Source organism: Hyla sarda, unplaced genomic scaffold (assembly GCF_029499605.1).
Source record: "Hyla sarda isolate aHylSar1 unplaced genomic scaffold, aHylSar1.hap1 scaffold_1526, whole genome shotgun sequence".
NCBI classification, from domain to species: domain Eukaryota; kingdom Metazoa; phylum Chordata; class Amphibia; order Anura; family Hylidae; genus Hyla; species Hyla sarda.
The window spans coordinates 23,016-42,337 of NW_026608161.1; the positions used below are offsets into that span (position 1 = coordinate 23,016).

The window sequence follows — 19,322 nt, forward strand, 5'->3', positions numbered from 1 at the left end:
TATGAATGTAGAACCTTTCATCATCTGATTACAATTTATACAGGACAGGCAAGGATATGATCCCATCCTCCTAGGGGTCAAAAATGTCTGCCCTGTTTTTTTCTCTGGTATGACTTCTGTTTTAACCAATTTGTCCTTGATGTTCTGACCTCTCCTATAGGACATGAGTGGACCAACCGAAAATTCATCAATTTCCTTGTAGCTATTTCTCAATATAAACCAGTGTTTATTCAATATTTTTGCAATCTGTCCGCTCATGTCATGATAGGTAGAGGTAAATGGAATACGTTTGTTCTCAGTTCTTGGTTTTTTCAACAATACGGATTCTCTATCTAGAGTCTCCACCGTTTGTCTATGTTGATCCACCACCCTCTTCGGGTATCCTCTCACTAGGAAATTATTTGTCATGGTTTCAAGAGATTGTTTTAAAGCATCTTCATTATCCACCACCCTTCTAGCCCTCAGCATTTGGCTGTAGGGCAATGATTTTATCATACTCCTGGGGTGGTGGCTATTGAAGTGTAGCAATGTATTTTTGTCTGTTGGTTTTGTATATAGTTGTGTTGTTAATTTGCCATTTACCTTCCTCACTAATACATCCAAAAAACTCACTTCAGAGGTAGAATGTGTCATCGTAAATTTAATATTTGGGTCCATATTATTCAAGAATTCGTAAAATAGCTGTAACTCACCCACTGACCCTTCCCATAGGAGGAAGATGTCGTCAATGAACCTCCACCATCCCAGACAGTGTCTGAAATGGTGGGATCCATAGACGACATCCTCCTCCAGGGTAGCCACAAATAGATTCGCATACATTGGCGCCACGTTCGTCCCCATGGCGGTTCCGGTTAACTGTAAATAATATTTGTTATCAAAAACAAAATAATTGTTATTCAAAATAAGGTTCAAAAGCTGTAAAAGAAAATCCTGAACCGCCATGGGGAAGTCTGAGGTCGCCAGTGTCTTTTTTACTGCCATCAAGCCCCTTTCATTACAAATTGAGGTGTATAAACTTGATATATCCAAAGAAACCAAAATTGTGTGATCTGTGATTTGTATAGGTTTAATTTTCGACAAAAAGTCATTGGTATCCTGGATATATGAAGCTGACCGGAAAACAAAGGGTCTCAAGACCCTGTCCAAAAAAATGGATGCTTTACTCAATACAGCATCCCGACCCGATACTATCGGTCTTCCAGGGGGATCGCGCAGGGATTTATGGATCTTTGGTAAGATATATAACCTCGGTGTAATGGGGTATCTAATTATCAAAAATTCTTTCAGGTCTTTATCAATGAGTCCATCTGCGAATGCCCCCTCTACTATATTGGTAAGTCTACCCATGATCTCTCTCATGGGATCCCCTCTCAACTCTCTGTATGTCTGTATGTCCGCCAGTTGTCTATAAATCTCTTTTTTGTAGTCAACAGTGTTCATAACCACGACCCCACCACCTTTATCCGCTGGTTTGATGGTGAGGTCGTGGTTAGAAGCCAGTCCATCCAGTGCTTGCTTCTCTGCAAAGGATAAATTGTACTTTCTAATGCCGCTATCTTCGTCTTTTAATTTCTGAATATCTTGTTTAACTAAGGACATAAATGTCTCTAAAGGATGAGAAGCAATCACTGGATTGAATGTACTGGTATTGTATAATTCAAAATCTTTCAATTTCAACATTTGTCTCATAGAATCAATAGATGTGGTTAAGTTACCTCTATCTTGTGTGTTAAACCAAATTTTTTATTTCAATCTTCTAAAGAATGTTTGTAAATCACACTCTAAATTAAACCAATCTATTTTAGTAGTAGGACAATATGAGAGACCCTTTGATAATACAGACAATTCAGTATCTGACAGATCATGTGATGATATATTTACCACAGTTCTATTTATGTCTTTTTCTTGGGACCCTGGTTCCTGTTGTTTCCTTGTCTCTGGGGGCGGTGGCTTTGTGATCTTGTTTTTCCGGTTTCTTCTTCTGCCACCTCTTCTGGTTGGCTTCCTGTGGGGGTACTCCGGTTCCCCCCTTGACCTAAAAAACCTTTTTCAAAAAATGCAGAAGTGTTAGATCCATCTGTTGGCATTTTAGGTTTTACTCCTTTCCGGTTTATATCCTGTCTTGTATAATTAAATGCATTTTGATTCCAATTATATACTCGATCCTTTGAATAGTCACTTAAATCTCTAAACCACTTCTTCTTTTTGGTTTCCATAATATCAGTCCTGAATTTATCAAGGAAGGTTTTTGTTTTCTCCTTGTATATCCCAAGATCATCTGAGGACAGCATAGAGGTTAAATCAGTCTCTAAAGATTCCAGTTTCCCTTTCACTACCAACAGTTCTTGTTGTAAAAAGTCCAAGTTCAATAAGATAATATCAAGGGCATATCTATCTGATATCTCCTCAAATCTCTTCTTAAACATTGGATTCTCAGTATGTACAGAAGGTCTCAATCGTGATCTCATCCCACATGGTATGCGTTTACATTTGTAGTATTCCCCCAATGTAATAAGGTGTAAATCCAAGACAATGTATCTCCTAGACTCATTTTCATAGTTACGTTTAACATCATTGATAGTTGGTGTGGCCAAAAAAGCTGCATCCCCATTCAGTCCACCCAGAATTCTGTTCACCTCCTCCTCAGCATATGATGAGACAGGTGAAGCTTCGAGATATTCATCCATTATGTGTGTGCAAGCAATAACATCAAAGTATACAAAAGCCAAAAAAGTATTGCAGCACTACTCAGCCTCAGTGTGTGGGTGCCAGCGTCCAAAAAACTTCTTGACCAAAAAGTCCTCAGTTTATTATGGAAACCAAAAAGAAGAAGTGGTTTAGAGATTTAAGTGACTATTCAAAGGATCGAGTATATAATTGGAATCAAAATGCATTTAATTATACAAGACAGGATATAAACCGGAAAGGAGTAAAACCTAAAATGCCAACAGATGGATCTAACACTTCTGCATTTTTTGAAAAAGGTTTTTTAGGTCAAGGGGGGAACCGGAGTACCCCCACAGGAAGCCAACCAGAAGAGGTGGCAGAAGAAGAAACCGGAAAAACAAGATCACAAAGCCACCGCCCCCAGAGACAAGGAAACAACAGGAACCAGGGTCCCAAGAAAAAGACATAAATAGAACTGTGGTAAATATATCATCACATGATCTGTCAGATACTGAATTGTCTGTATTATCAAAGGGTCTCTCATATTGTCCTACTACTAAAATAGATTGGTTTAATTTAGAGTGTGATTTACAAACATTCTTTAGAAGATTGAAATAAAAAATTTGGTTTAACACACAAGATAGAGGTAACTTAACCACATCTATTGATTCTATGAGACAAATGTTGAAATTGAAAGATTTTGAATTATACAATACCAGTACATTCAATCCAGTGATTGCTTCTCATCCTTTAGAGACATTTATGTCCTTAGTTAAACAAGATATTCAGAAATTAAAAGACGAAGATAGCGGCATTAGAAAGTACAATTTATCCTTTGCAGAGAAGCAAGCACTGGATGGACTGGCTTCTAACCACGACCTCACCATCAAACCAGCGGATAAAGGTGGTGGGGTCGTGGTTATGAACACTGTTGACTACAAAAAAGAGATTTATAGACAACTGGCGGACATACAGACATACAGAGAGTTGAGAGGGGATCCCATGAGAGAGATCATGGGTAGACTTACCAATATAGTAGAGGGGGCATTCGCAGATGGACTCATTGATAAAGACCTGAAAGAATTTTTGATAATTAGATACCCCATTACACCGAGGTTATATATCTTACCAAAGATCCATAAATCCCTGCGCGATCCCCCTGGAAGACCGATAGTATCGGGTCGGGATGCTGTATTGAGTAAAGCATCCATTTTTTTGGACAGGGTCTTGAGACCCTTTGTTTTCCGGTCAGCTTCATATATCCAGGATACCAATGACTTTTTGTCGAAAATTAAACCTATACAAATCACAGATCACACAATTTTGGTTTCTTTGGATATATCAAGTTTATACACCTCAATTTGTAATGAAAGGGGCTTGATGGCAGTAAAAAAGACACTGGCGACCTCAGACTTCCCCATGGCGGTTCAGGATTTTCTTTTACAGCTTTTGAACCTTATTTTGAATAACAATTATTTTGTTTTTGATAACAAATATTATTTACAGTTAACCGGAACCGCCATGGGGACGAACGTGGCGCCAATGTATGCGAATCTATTTGTGGCTACCCTGGAGGAGGATGTCGTCTATGGATCCCACCATTTCAGACACTGTCTGGGATGGTGGAGGTTCATTGACGACATCTTCCTCCTATGGGAAGGGTCAGTGGGTGAGTTACAGCTATTTTACGAATTCTTGAATAATATGGACCCAAATATTAAATTTACGATGACACATTCTACCTCTGAAGTGAGTTTTTTGGATGTATTAGTGAGGAAGGTAAATGGCAAATTAACAACACAACTATATACAAAACCAACAGACAAAAATACATTGCTACACTTCAATAGCCACCACCCCAGGAGTATGATAAAATCATTGCCCTACAGCCAAATGCTGAGGGCTAGAAGGGTGGTGGATAATGAAGATGCTTTAAAACAATCTCTTGAAACCATGACAAATAATTTCCTAGTGAGAGGATACCCGAAGAGGGTGGTGGATCAACATAGACAAACGGTGGAGACTCTAGATAGAGAATCCGTATTGTTGAAAAAACCAAGAACTGAGAACAAACGTATTCCATTTACCTCTACCTATCATGACATGAGCGGACAGATTGCAAAAATATTGAATAAACACTGGTTTATATTGAGAAATAGCTACAAGGAAATTGATGAATTTTCGGTTGGTCCACTCATGTCCTATAGGAGAGGTCAGAACATCAAGGACAAATTGGTTAAAACAGAAGTCATACCAGAGAAAAAAACAGGGCAGACATTTTTGACCCCTAGGAGGATGGGATCATATCCTTGCCTGTCCTGTATAAATTGTAATCAGATGATGAAAGGTTCTACATTCATACATCCAGTTACCCAACAAGTACATACATGTAGGTATTTCCTCACGTGTGACTCTACATGGGTCGTATATATTCTTATGTGTCCATGTAAGAAGCTATACGTGGGACAGACCACATGGAGCTTAAAAGTTAGAATTAACAATCACAGATATAGCATAAGGAAAGGCAAAGTTGATTTACCAGTTTCTAAACACTTTATTGATTGTAAACATTCCGAGAAGGACTTAAGATTTATGGCGATTGATTTTGTACCAGCACCAACAAGAGGAGGTGATAGATTGGCATTATTGAAAAGGAGAGAAATGTGGTGGATTCATAAATTGGATTCACTAAGACCAAAGGGCCTAAATGTAGATTTTAACATTATTTAGAATATGGCAGAGAGTGCATAACCAGAAGTGCCACATAGAGTTTTGACTCTGAATCCTAAGGCAGTCACACACAGTTTTGGATAGGGTACTATGTATAATTGGATATTATTTTTACAATCTTTTTTCTGTTTATCTATTTTTATAGATCTAATACAAGATGAAACACCAAGGAGAAGACATTACCTGCTCTGTGTAGATCATCTGTATGGCGTTATTCTAGAGATCAATAAACTTCAAGAATTATGTTTAGAATATGTGCCCTCCTTGAATATAATATGGTATTATAGAATTTGAATTGATTCAGTGCGCATGCATGTCGGTTCTCCTCTCCAACAGTTCGATGTGTAATTGAGAAAGGGTCCCCCTATACAGCTAGTGGGTGACCCTGTCTCAACACACTTTCATTTCTTAAAATTCTTTTTATTTTTAAAAAATTTTTTTTCTTTTTTTATTTTTTTATATATACTTTGTTTTTTATTATTTTCTTTTTATTTATATACCATCAATGGATAACCGAGACCATATTGAGTATGACTGATGCTGCTATGATAACAGAGAAGCTCCAACCAAGATGTAGGTGGGTAGACGGAGACATGTTGGGACCCTACAATCCCGATGTCACTGTCCCCCGGTGACAGACATCCCTTTGGAGATCAGAGATGACTCTGAGGGATGAAAGTCCTACACAAGAGGAGCAATTCTGGGATGTAAATGCAAAGTATGTCTGGGTATAATATTGCCCTAAAAAATAAGGGATCCTTATAAACAAGGAATGATATTTTTCTTTACATTTGTTTATTTATTTATCTTTTTTTATGTATATTTTTTTCAATTTTTTTGGAATTATTCTTTATTTTTAAATAATTTTATTAATTTTTTATTTATATTCTTTTATTTTTTTTATTTTTATTTTTTTGTACTTTTTTATTTTTTATATATATTTTTTTATTACTTTATTTTATTATTTTTTCATCTTTCTATTCAATATCTTTGTTGGCTTACGAACCGACCTTCATGCACTATATAGATCTGGTTAATAATAAATATATATCACTAGTTTTTTTTATAGAATAACTTGTATTCAAGTCTGGCATGTACCTTCATAACATCCGTCATGCCTGTCTCCTGTTTTACACCAGCGCTGATCAGCGCAGTTGGTAACCAGGACAACGGGCGACGCTTTCAGTACATTAATATGCGGAAGTGATCACATGACCCGGGGCTAGTCATGTGACTTGTTCGCGCGACAGCTCTGGACTGGGACCGCTTCCTGCACAGGCGCAGTGGTGTTTTCACCCACGCCACTGGACGCCATTAAACGAGTACAGAGCGGGTAAGAGTCAAACTCCCCATTTCATTATATTATATATGTATAATTGTATTGTACAGCTGCTATGTATCAACATAATGTCAGTGGAGTATCCAATTTCGAGCGCAGCTATGTTTTAATACACTTGTATGCACTAATATGCACGAATTTGCACTTTAATATATAAAAGATGCACTGAAGATCTATGATATATACACAAGGGACGATATATGTATACACTGTTTACAAAATTTTAATGTTTTTATGTAATGAGCACTTAATTGAAATTTGTATGATGTTTAATGCACATGGGTATTTAAACCCCCTATTGATGTGTGACACTAAGCTTGAAAATGGCTCCATAGGAGCAGAAACGTTGCTTGTACTGATGTGACAGGAATAAACCAACATTTTTTTCACCGTTCTTTGGAGTGCTGCGTTATTGTTGGATCCTATATATATATATATATTTCTCCGCCGAAATCACTTTTAAACCCATTTCCACCTTTTTTTCCCTTCTCTTCCTCTTACTTTTTTTTCACGTTTTTTTACGTTTTTCTCCTTTTCGCCTCTTTTCTGGGCGTATTATTCTTCTTTTTCTTCTTTTTTTTCGTCTAATTCATACCCCATCAGTGCAGCAATGCTTATTCAATACCGCCAGCAGATGGAGACACTGGGGGATAATTTTCTAAGGATTTATACTGATTTTTCCTGTCTGAATTTGTCGCACAGAAAGTTGCAGGCCAAATATGTGTGACATTTCTGCGACTTTAGCTTCTAGAGCATTTTTACAACATTATACATAGGTGCTGAATACATAAAAAGCGACTGTTCAGCGACAGACAAGTCGCATCGGCTGAAAGTAGGCCAGAATGTCAGTCCATGTTGGAGCAGGTTTAGATACAGTCTAAAGTATAGATCTCAAAGTCTGTGCACAGAATTTAGCAAGGGCCTCGCACCTTCTGATGCATCAGGTAGGTGCACAATAGCATAGCCTAACCCTCTGTACTTTGGTCTATATTGATGCGGGACATAGACAGCCAGCTGATGACCAATCCATTAGTGCAATGGATGGCTGGAAGCATTTGTCTTTGCCTTTGCAATACCACAGAAGCAATGCATGGTCAATGTACAGCAATGACACACCTGTGTGAACAGCCAGGAGACCCCCCCCCCCCCCCCATGTTATGTTACATAGTTACATAGTTAGTACGGTCGAAAAAAGACATATGTCCATCAAGTTCAACCAGGGAATTAAGGGGTAGGGGTGTGGCGCGATATTGGGGAAGGGATGAGATTTTATATTTCTTCATAAGCATTAATCTTATTTTGTCAATTAGGAACATTCAGCACCCACCCGCTATCAAGGCAGCTGCCTATCATGTCATGCCCTACCTGCACAGGTGTGCTGGCTACTCAAATGATCCAATTAAGGAGGCCATTTAGTCAGCAGCAGCAGAAGTCCTGTGCCTGGACGCTCCAACAGCGGCCAGACACAAGCAGAAGCAGCAGAAGCAGCAGCAGCAGCACCACCTTTTGTTTTTTGGCTGCAGCAGCAAGGCCCACAGGGCTGGCTAGCTGGCTAGCCAGCAAGCAGGTAGCAATGAAAGTAGGAATCTTTCTTTTTAACCCTGTAAGGGGGTGGTGCACTGTACCCGAAGATACTGCCATATCGGGTCAATGCATAGGGCGACGGAAGCAAGCTTCGAAATCGGCCCCCGTTCTCAAAAATCCATTTAATATATGGTCCCCAGATAGGGGACGTATCAGATATTAAACTGATAAGAACAGATACTACACTTGATCTTAGCCAAAAGGCCGAGAAGCGATAACCGTGAAAGGGGCGGGCCCAACAAGGTCCCCTTCATGGGCACTATCACTGCTTGCTGTCAGGGAGGCTGCCAGACAATTTTCCATGCACACTCTGGGCTGGGGGGCAGTCAACCACCAGTACACACAGCAGAACCTAAACCCATACCATTATTGCTAAGCAGCAAGACAGGGGCCCACTGCACTCCCACGGGGCCTTTTTAAATGCAATCCATAACCCGGATTTGCCAGGAACCCTTCTTACTCCTCCTACTTGCATGTGACACTGGGCTTAGGATCTGCATAGGAAACACACACACAAGCACACACCTACCTTTGTTGCCTGCAGATGCCTCCTTGGCTGTCCCCAAACGGTATCAAACCAACACCCACGGGAAGCTGTAAGCATAGAGGACATGCCTGCACCCCATTGGACTTACCTGTGTGGGTTAAATCCGGGTTATTTGACAACCTATGGCGGTGATGGTTCTGCTCAGGCAGAGCAGTGCTGATGCTCCTCATAAAGCTGTCGCTGCTGTGAAGGTTCTAGGTGACATCACAAATCCCTATGGTTACATACACAACAAAGCTGGGTTGTTGTTGTTTACACTCTGCAAGGCCTGTGGAAGTGAGTGACATCATAGCACTGTAGTTCTGAGGGTTCTAGATGGATGCAACAATCTCCTGTTGCTTCTATGAAGGCCATAATAGACGACATCACCAAACAGCTCCATAGTCACATACACAGCAAAGGAGAGATGTTGTTTACACCTAGTGATGTCAGTGGTATTGAGTGACATCACAGCACAGTGCTAAGGCTCCTGGGCCTGGACACAGCAGCGGCTGCAATATCTCAACGGAGAATACGTTTATATATATGTGTGTGTGTGCGCGTATATATATATATATATATATATATATATATATATATATTTCTCCGCCGAAATCACTTTTAAACCCATTTCCACCTTTTTTTCCCTTCTCTTCCTCTTACTTTTTTTTCACGTTTTTTTACGTTTTTCTCCTTTTCGCCTCTTTTCTGGGCGTATTATTCTTCTTTTTCTTCTTTTTTTTCGTCTAATGCATACCCCATCAGTGCAGCAATGCTTATTCAATACCGCCAGCAGATGGAGACACTGGGGGATAATTTTCTAAGGATTTATACTGATTTTTCCTGTCTGAATTTGTCGCACAGAAAGTTGCAGGCCAAATATGTGTGACATTTCTGCGACTTTAGCTTCTAGAGCATTTTTACAACATTATACATAGGTGCTGAATACATAAAAAGCGACTGTTCAGCGACAGACAAGTCGCATCGGCTGAAAGTAGGCCAGAATGTCAGTCCATGTTGGAGCAGGTTTAGATACAGTCTAAAGTATAGATCTCAAAGTCTGTGCACAGAATTTAGCAAGGGCCTCACACCTTCTGATGCATCAGGTAGGTGCACAATAGCATAGCCTAACCCTCTGTACTTTGGTCTATATTGATGCGGGACATAGACAGCCAGCTGATGACCAATCCATTAGTGCAATGGATGACTGGAAGCATTTGTCTTTGCCTTTGCAATACCACAGAAGCAATGCATGGTCAATGTACAGCAATGACACACCTGTGTGAACAGCCAGGAGACCCCCCCCCCCCCCCATGTTATGTTACATAGTTACATAGTTAGTACGGTCGAAAAAAGACATATGTCCATCAAGTTCAACCAGGGAATTAAGGGGTAGGGGTGTGGCGCGATATTGGGGAAGGGATGAGATTTTATATTTCTTCATAAGCATTAATCTTATTTTGTCAATTAGGAACATTCAGCACCCACCCGCTATCAAGGCAGCTGCCTATCATGTCATGCCCTACCTGCACAGGTGTGCTGGCTACTCAAATGATCCAATTAAGGAGGCCATTTAGTCAGCAGCAGCAGAAGTCCTGTGCCTGGACGCTCCAACAGCGGCCAGACACAAGCAGAAGCAGCAGAAGCAGCAGCAGCAGCACCACCTTTTGTTTTTTGGCTGCAGCAGCAAGGCCCACAGGGCTGGCTAGCTGGCTAGCCAGCAAGCAGGTAGCAATGAAAGTAGGAATCTTTCTTTTTAACCCTGTAAGGGGGTGGTGCACTGTACCCGAAGATACTGCCATATCGGGTCAATGCATAGGGCGACGGAAGCAAGCTTCGAAATCGGCCCCCGTTCTCAAAAATCCATTTAATATATGGTCCCCAGATAGGGGACGTATCAGATATTAAACTGATAAGAACAGATACTACACTTGATCTTAGCCAAAAGGCCGAGAAGCGATAACCGTGAAAGGGGCGGGCCCAACAAGGTCCCCTTCATGGGCACTATCACTGCTTGCTGTCAGGGAGGCTGCCAGACAATTTTCCATGCACACTCTGGGCTGGGGGGCAGTCAACCACCAGTACACACAGCAGAACCTAAACCCATACCATTATTGCTAAGCAGCAAGACAGGGGCCCATTGCACTCCCACGGGGCCTTTTTAAATGCAATCCATAACCCGGATTTGCCAGGAACCCTTCTTACTCCTCCTACTTGCATGTGACACTGGGCTTAGGATCTGCATAGGAAACACACACACAAGCACACACCTACCTTTGTTGCCTGCAGATGCCTCCTTGGCTGTCCCCAAACGGTATCAAACCAACACCCACGGGAAGCTGTAAGCATAGAGGACATGCCTGCACCCCATTGGACTTACCTGTGTGGGTTAAATCCGGGTTATTTGACAACCTATGGCGGTGATGGTTCTGCTCAGGCAGAGCAGTGCTGATGCTCCTCATAAAGCTGTCGCTGCTGTGAAGGTTCTAGGTGACATCACAAATCCCTATGGTTACATACACAACAAAGCTGGGTTGTTGTTGTTTACACTCTGCAAGGCCTGTGGAAGTGAGTGACATCATAGCACTGTAGTTCTGAGGGTTCTAGATGGATGCAACAATCTCCTGTTGCTTCTATGAAGGCCATAATAGACGACATCACCAAACAGCTCCATAGTCACATACACAGCAAAGGAGAGATGTTGTTTACACCTAGTGATGTCAGTGGTATTGAGTGACATCACAGCACAGTGCTAAGGCTCCTGGGCCTGGACACAGCAGCGGCTGCAATATCTCAACGGAGAATACGTTTATATATATGTGTGTGTGTGCGCGTATATATATATATATATATATATATATATATATATATATATATATTTCTCCGCCGAAATCACTTTTAAACCCATTTCCACCTTTTTTTCCCTTCTCTTCCTCTTACTTTTTTTTCACGTTTTTTTTACGTTTTTCTCCTTTTCGCCTCTTTTCTGGGCGTATTATTCTTCTTTTTCTTCTTTTTTTTCGTCTAATGCATACCCCATCAGTGCAGCAATGCTTATTCAATACCGCCAGCAGATGGAGACACTGGGGGATAATTTTCTAAGGATTTATACTGATTTTTCCTGTCTGAATTTGTCGCACAGAAAGTTGCAGGCCAAATATGTGTGACATTTCTGCGACTTTAGCTTCTAGAGCATTTTTACAACATTATACATAGGTGCTGAATACATAAAAAGCGACTGTTCAGCGACAGACAAGTCGCATCGGCTGAAAGTAGGCCAGAATGTCAGTCCATGTTGGAGCAGGTTTAGATACAGTCTAAAGTATAGATCTCAAAGTCTGTGCACAGAATTTAGCAAGGGCCTCGCACCTTCTGATGCATCAGGTAGGTGCACAATAGCATAGCCTAACCCTCTGTACTTTGGTCTATATTGATGCGGGACATAGACAGCCAGCTGATGACCAATCCATTAGTGCAATGGATGGCTGGAAGCATTTGTCTTTGCCTTTGCAATACCACAGAAGCAATGCATGGTCAATGTACAGCAATGACACACCTGTGTGAACAGCCAGGAGACCCCCCCCCCCCCCCCATGTTATGTTACATAGTTACATAGTTAGTACGGTCGAAAAAAGACATATGTCCATCAAGTTCAACCAGGGAATTAAGGGGTAGGGGTGTGGCGCGATATTGGGGAAGGGATGAGATTTTATATTTCTTCATAAGCATTAATCTTATTTTGTCAATTAGGAACATTCAGCACCCACCCGCTATCAAGGCAGCTGCCTATCATGTCATGCCCTACCTGCACAGGTGTGCTGGCTACTCAAATGATCCAATTAAGGAGGCCATTTAGTCAGCAGCAGCAGAAGTCCTGTGCCTGGACGCTCCAACAGCGGCCAGACACAAGCAGAAGCAGCAGAAGCAGCAGCAGCAGCACCACCTTTTGTTTTTTGGCTGCAGCAGCAAGGCCCACAGGGCTGGCTAGCTGGCTAGCCAGCAAGCAGGTAGCAATGAAAGTAGGAATCTTTCTTTTTAACCCTGTAAGGGGGTGGTGCACTGTACCCGAAGATACTGCCATATCGGGTCAATGCATAGGGCGACGGAAGCAAGCTTCGAAATCGGCCCCCGTTCTCAAAAATCCATTTAATATATGGTCCCCAGATAGGGGACGTATCAGATATTAAACTGATAAGAACAGATACTACACTTGATCTTAGCCAAAAGGCCGAGAAGCGATAACCGTGAAAGGGGCGGGCCCAACAAGGTCCCCTTCATGGGCACTATCACTGCTTGCTGTCAGGGAGGCTGCCAGACAATTTTCCATGCACACTCTGGGCTGGGGGGCAGTCAACCACCAGTACACACAGCAGAACCTAAACCCATACCATTATTGCTAAGCAGCAAGACAGGGGCCCATTGCACTCCCACGGGGCCTTTTTAAATGCAATCCATAACCCGGATTTGCCAGGAACCCTTCTTACTCCTCCTACTTGCATGTGACACTGGGCTTAGGATCTGCATAGGAAACACACACACAAGCACACACCTACCTTTGTTGCCTGCAGATGCCTCCTTGGCTGTCCCCAAACGGTATCAAACCAACACCCACGGGAAGCTGTAAGCATAGAGGACATGCCTGCACCCCATTGGACTTACCTGTGTGGGTTAAATCCGGGTTATTTGACAACCTATGGCGGTGATGGTTCTGCTCAGGCAGAGCAGTGCTGATGCTCCTCATAAAGCTGTCGCTGCTGTGAAGGTTCTAGGTGACATCACAAATCCCTATGGTTACATACACAACAAAGCTGGGTTGTTGTTGTTTACACTCTGCAAGGCCTGTGGAAGTGAGTGACATCATAGCACTGTAGTTCTGAGGGTTCTAGATGGATGCAACAATCTCCTGTTGCTTCTATGAAGGCCATAATAGACGACATCACCAAACAGCTCCATAGTCACATACACAGCAAAGGAGAGATGTTGTTTACACCTAGTGATGTCAGTGGTATTGAGTGACATCACAGCACAGTGCTAAGGCTCCTGGGCCTGGACACAGCAGCGGCTGCAATATCTCAACGGAGAATACGTTTATATATATGTGTGTGTGTGCGCGTATATATATATATATATATATATATATATATATATATATATATTTCTCCGCCGAAATCACTTTTAAACCCATTTCCACCTTTTTTTCCCTTCTCTTCCTCTTACTTTTTTTTCACGTTTTTTTACGTTTTTCTCCTTTTCGCCTCTTTTCTGGGCGTATTATTCTTCTTTTTCTTCTTTTTTTTCGTCTAATGCATACCCCATCAGTGCAGCAATGCTTATTCAATACCGCCAGCAGATGGAGACACTGGGGGATAATTTTCTAAGGATTTATACTGATTTTTCCTGTCTGAATTTGTCGCACAGAAAGTTGCAGGCCAAATATGTGTGACATTTCTGCGACTTTAGCTTCTAGAGCATTTTTACAACATTATACATAGGTGCTGAATACATAAAAAGCGACTGTTCAGCGACAGACAAGTCGCATCGGCTGAAAGTAGGCCAGAATGTCAGTCCATGTTGGAGCAGGTTTAGATACAGTCTAAAGTATAGATCTCAAAGTCTGTGCACAGAATTTAGCAAGGGCCTCGCACCTTCTGATGCATCAGGTAGGTGCACAATAGCATAGCCTAACCCTCTGTACTTTGGTCTATATTGATGCGGGACATAGACAGCCAGCTGATGACCAATCCATTAGTGCAATGGATGGCTGGAAGCATTTGTCTTTGCCTTTGCAATACCACAGAAGCAATGCATGGTCAATGTACAGCAATGACACACCTGTGTGAACAGCCAGGAGACCCCCCCCCCCCCCCCCCATGTTATGTTACATAGTTACATAGTTAGTACGGTCGAAAAAAGACATATGTCCATCAAGTTCAACCAGGGAATTAAGGGGTAGGGGTGTGGCGCGATATTGGGGAAGGGATGAGATTTTATATTTCTTCATAAGCATTAATCTTATTTTGTCAATTAGGAACATTCAGCACCCACCCGCTATCAAGGCAGCTGCCTATCATGTCATGCCCTACCTGCACAGGTGTGCTGGCTACTCAAATGATCCAATTAAGGAGGCCATTTAGTCAGCAGCAGCAGAAGTCCTGTGCCTGGACGCTCCAACAGCGGCCAGACACAAGCAGAAGCAGCAGAAGCAGCAGCAGCAGCACCACCTTTTGTTTTTTGGCTGCAGCAGCAAGGCCCACAGGGCTGGCTAGCCAGCAAGCAGGTAGCAATGAAAGTAGGAATCTTTCTTTTTAACCCTGTAAGGGGGTGGTGCACTGTACCCGAAGATACTGCCATATCGGGTCAATGCATAGGGCGACGGAAGCAAGCTTCGAAATCGGCCCCCGTTCTCAAAAATCCATTTAATATATGGTCCCCAGATAGGGGACGTATCAGATATTAAACTGATAAGAACAGATACTACACTTGATCTTAGCCAAAAGGCCGAGAAGCGATAACCGTGAAAGGGGCGGGCCCAACAAGGTCCCCTTCATGGGCACTATCACTGCTTGCTGTCAGGGAGGCTGCCAGACAATTTTCCATGCACACTCTGGGCTGGGGGGCAGTCAACCACCAGTACACACAGCAGAACCTAAACCCATACCATTATTGCTAAGCAGCAAGACAGGGGCCCATTGCACTCCCACTGGGCCTTTTTAAATGCAATCCATAACCCGGATTTGCCAGGAACCCTTCTTACTCCTCCTACTTGCATGTGACACTGGGCTTAGGATCTGCATAGGAAACACACACACAAGCACACACCTACCTTTGTTGCCTGCAGATGCCTCCTTGGCTGTCCCCAAACGGTATCAAACCAACACCCACGGGAAGCTGTAAGCATAGAGGACATGCCTGCACCCCATTGGACTTACCTGTGTGGGTTAAATCCGGGTTATTTGACAACCTATGGCGGTGATGGTTCTGCTCAGGCAGAGCAGTGCTGATGCTCCTCATAAAGCTGTCGCTGCTGTGAAGGTTCTAGGTGACATCACAAATCCCTATGGTTACATACACAACAAAGCTGGGTTGTTGTTGTTTACACTCTGCAAGGCCTGTGGAAGTGAGTGACATCATAGCACTGTAGTTCTGAGGGTTCTAGATGGATGCAACAATCTCCTGTTGCTTCTATGAAGGCCGTAATAGACGACATCACCAAACAGCTCCATAGTCACATACACAGCAAAGGAGAGATGTTGTTTACACCTAGTGATGTCAGTGGTATTGAGTGACATCACAGCACAGTGCTAAGGCTCCTGGGCCTGGACACAGCAGCGGCTGCAATATCTCAACGGAGAATACGTTTATATATATGTGTGTGTGTGCGCGTATATATATATATATATATATATATATATATATATATATTTCTCCGCCGAAATCACTTTTAAACCCATTTCCACCTTTTTTTCCCTTCTCTTCCTCTTACTTTTTTTTCACGTTTTTTTACGTTTTTCTCCTTTTCGCCTCTTTTCTGGGCGTATTATTCTTCTTTTTCTTCTTTTTTTTCGTCTAATGCATACCCCATCAGTGCAGCAATGCTTATTCAATACCGCCAGCAGATGGAGACACTGGGGGATAATTTTCTAAGGATTTATACTGATTTTTCCTGTCTGAATTTGTCGCACAGAAAGTTGCAGGCCAAATATGTGTGACATTTCTGCGACTTTAGCTTCTAGAGCATTTTTACAACATTATACATAGGTGCTGAATACATAAAAAGCGACTGTTCAGCGACAGACAAGTCGCATCGGCTGAAAGTAGGCCAGAATGTCAGTCCATGTTGGAGCAGGTTTAGATACAGTCTAAAGTATAGATCTCAAAGTCTGTGCACAGAATTTAGCAAGGGCCTCGCACCTTCTGATGCATCAGGTAGGTGCACAATAGCATAGCCTAACCCTCTGTACTTTGGTCTATATTGATGTGGGACATAGACAGCCAGCTGATGACCAATCCATTAGTGCAATGGATGGCTGGAAGCATTTGTCTTTGCCTTTGCAATACCACAGAAGCAATGCATGGTCAATGTACAGCAATGACACACCTGTGTGAACAGCCAGGAGACCCCCCCCCCCCCCCCCATGTTATGTTACATAGTTACATAGTTAGTACGGTCGAAAAAAGACATATGTCCATCAAGTTCAACCAGGGAATTAAGGGGTAGGGGTGTGGCGCGATATTGGGGAAGGGATGAGATTTTATATTTCTTCATAAGCATTAATCTTATTTTGTCAATTAGGAACATTCAGCACCCACCCGCTATCAAGGCAGCTGCCTATCATGTCATGCCCTACCTGCACAGGTGTGCTGGCTACTCAAATGATCCAATTAAGGAGGCCATTTAGTCAGCAGCAGCAGAAGTCCTGTGCCTGGACGCTCCAACAGCGGCCAGACACAAGCAGAAGCAGCAGAAGCAGCAGCAGCAGCACCACCTTTTGTTTTTTGGCTGCAGCAGCAAGGCCCACAGGGCTGGCTAGCTGGCTAGCCAGCAAGCAGGTAGCAATGAAAGTAGGAATCTTTCTTTTTAACCCTGTAAGGGGGTGGTGCACTGTACCCGAAGATACTGCCATATCGGGTCAATGCATAGGGCGACGGAAGCAAGCTTCGAAATCGGCCCCCGTTCTCAAAAATCCATTTAATATATGGTCCCCAGATAGGGGACGTATCAGATATTAAACTGATAAGAACAGATACTACACTTGATCTTAGCCAAAAGGCCGAGAAGCGATAACCGTGAAAGGGGCGGGCCCAACAAGGTCCCCTTCATGGGCACTATCACTGCTTGCTGTCAGGGAGGCTGCCAGACAATTTTCCATGCACACTCTGGGCTGGGGGGCAGTCAACCACCAGTACACACAGCAGAACCTAAACCCATACCATTATTGCTAAGCAGCAAGACAGGGGCCCATTGCACTCCCACGGGGCCTTTTTAAATGCAATCCATAACCCGGATTTGCCAGGAACCCTTCTTACTCCTCCTACTTGCATGTGACACTGGGCTTAGGATCTGCATAGGAAACACACACACAAGCACACACCTACCTTTGTTGCCTGCAGATGCCTCCTTGGCTGTCCCCAAACGGTATCAAACCAACACCCACGGGAAGCTGTAAGCATAGAGGACATGCCTGCACCCCATTGGACTTACCTGTGTGGGTTAAATCCGGGTTATTTGACAACCTATGGCGGTGATGGTTCTGCTCAGGCAGAGCAGTGCTGATGCTCCTCATAAAGCTGTCGCTGCTGTGAAGGTTCTAGGTGACATCACAAATCCCTATGGTTACATACACAACAAAGCTGGGTTGTTGTTGTTTACACTCTGCAAGGCCTGTGGAAGTGAGTGACATCATAGCACTGTAGTTCTGAGGGTTCTAGATGGATGCAACAATCTCCTGTTGCTTCTATGAAGGCCATAATAGACGACATCACCAAACAGCTCCATAGTCACATACACAGCAAAGGAGAGATGTTGTTTACACCTAGTGATGTCAGTGGTATTGAGTGACATCACAGCACAGTGCTAAGGCTCCTGGGCCTGGACACAGCAGCGGCTGCAATATCTCAACGGAGAATACGTTTATATATATGTGTGTGTGTGCGCGTATATATATATATATATATATATATATATATATATATATATATATTCTCCGCCGAAATCACTTTTAAACCCATTTCCACCTTTTTTTCCCTTCTCTTCCTCTTACTTTTTTTTCACGTTTTTTTACGTTTTTCTCCTTTTCGCCTCTTTTCTGGGCGTATTATTCTTCTTTTTCTTCTTTTTTTTCGTCTAATGCATACCCCATCAGTGCAGCAATGCTTATTCAATACCGCCAGCAGATGGAGACACTGGGGGATAATTTTCTAAGGATTTATACTGATTTTTCCTGTCTGAATTTGTCGCACAGAAAGTTGCAGGCCAAATATGTGTGACATTTCTGCGACTTTAGCTTCTAGAGCATTTTTACAACATTATACATAGGTGCTGAATACATAAAAAGCGACTGTTCAGCGACAGACAAGTCGCATCGGCTGAAAGTAGGCCAGAATGTCAGTCCATGTTGGAGCAGGTTTAGATACAGTCTAAAGTATAGATCTCAAAGTCTGTGCACAGAATTTAGCAAGGGCCTCGCACCTTCTGATGCATCAGGTAGGTGCACAATAGCATAGCCTAACCCTCTGTACTTTGGTCTATATTGATGCGGGACATAGACAGCCAGCTGATGACCAATCCATTAGTGCAATGGATGGCTGGAAGCATTTGTCTTTGCCTTTGCAATACCACAGAAGCAATGCATGGTCAATGTACAGCAATGACACACCTGTGTGAACAGCCAGGAGACCCCCCCCCCCCCCCCATGTTATGTTACATAGTTACATAGTTAGTACGGTCGAAAAAAGACATATGTCCATCAAGTTCAA

General features: G+C 42.7%; 5 non-coding genes across 5 annotated transcripts; all 5 read right to left on the reverse strand.

Moving 5' to 3' along the window:
- Nucleotides 1-8,345: 8,345 nt before the first annotated feature.
- LOC130309348 (U2 spliceosomal RNA) lies at nucleotides 8,346-8,536 on the reverse strand. Its single transcript, XR_008858026.1, has one exon. It is a non-coding gene; the product is annotated as a U2 spliceosomal RNA (small nuclear RNA).
- A 2,080-nt stretch (nucleotides 8,537-10,616) lies between these two features.
- Nucleotides 10,617-10,807, reverse strand: LOC130309349 (U2 spliceosomal RNA). Its single transcript, XR_008858027.1, has one exon. It is a non-coding gene; the product is annotated as a U2 spliceosomal RNA (small nuclear RNA).
- Nucleotides 10,808-12,895: 2,088 nt separating this feature from the next.
- On the reverse strand, nucleotides 12,896-13,086 carry LOC130309350 (U2 spliceosomal RNA). The gene has a single exon (XR_008858028.1). It is a non-coding gene; the product is annotated as a U2 spliceosomal RNA (small nuclear RNA).
- Nucleotides 13,087-15,165: 2,079 nt separating this feature from the next.
- Nucleotides 15,166-15,356, reverse strand: LOC130309351 (U2 spliceosomal RNA). The gene has a single exon (XR_008858029.1). It is a non-coding gene; the product is annotated as a U2 spliceosomal RNA (small nuclear RNA).
- Nucleotides 15,357-17,438: 2,082 nt separating this feature from the next.
- On the reverse strand, nucleotides 17,439-17,629 carry LOC130309352 (U2 spliceosomal RNA). Its single transcript, XR_008858030.1, has one exon. It is a non-coding gene; the product is annotated as a U2 spliceosomal RNA (small nuclear RNA).
- Nucleotides 17,630-19,322: the final 1,693 nt, after the last annotated feature.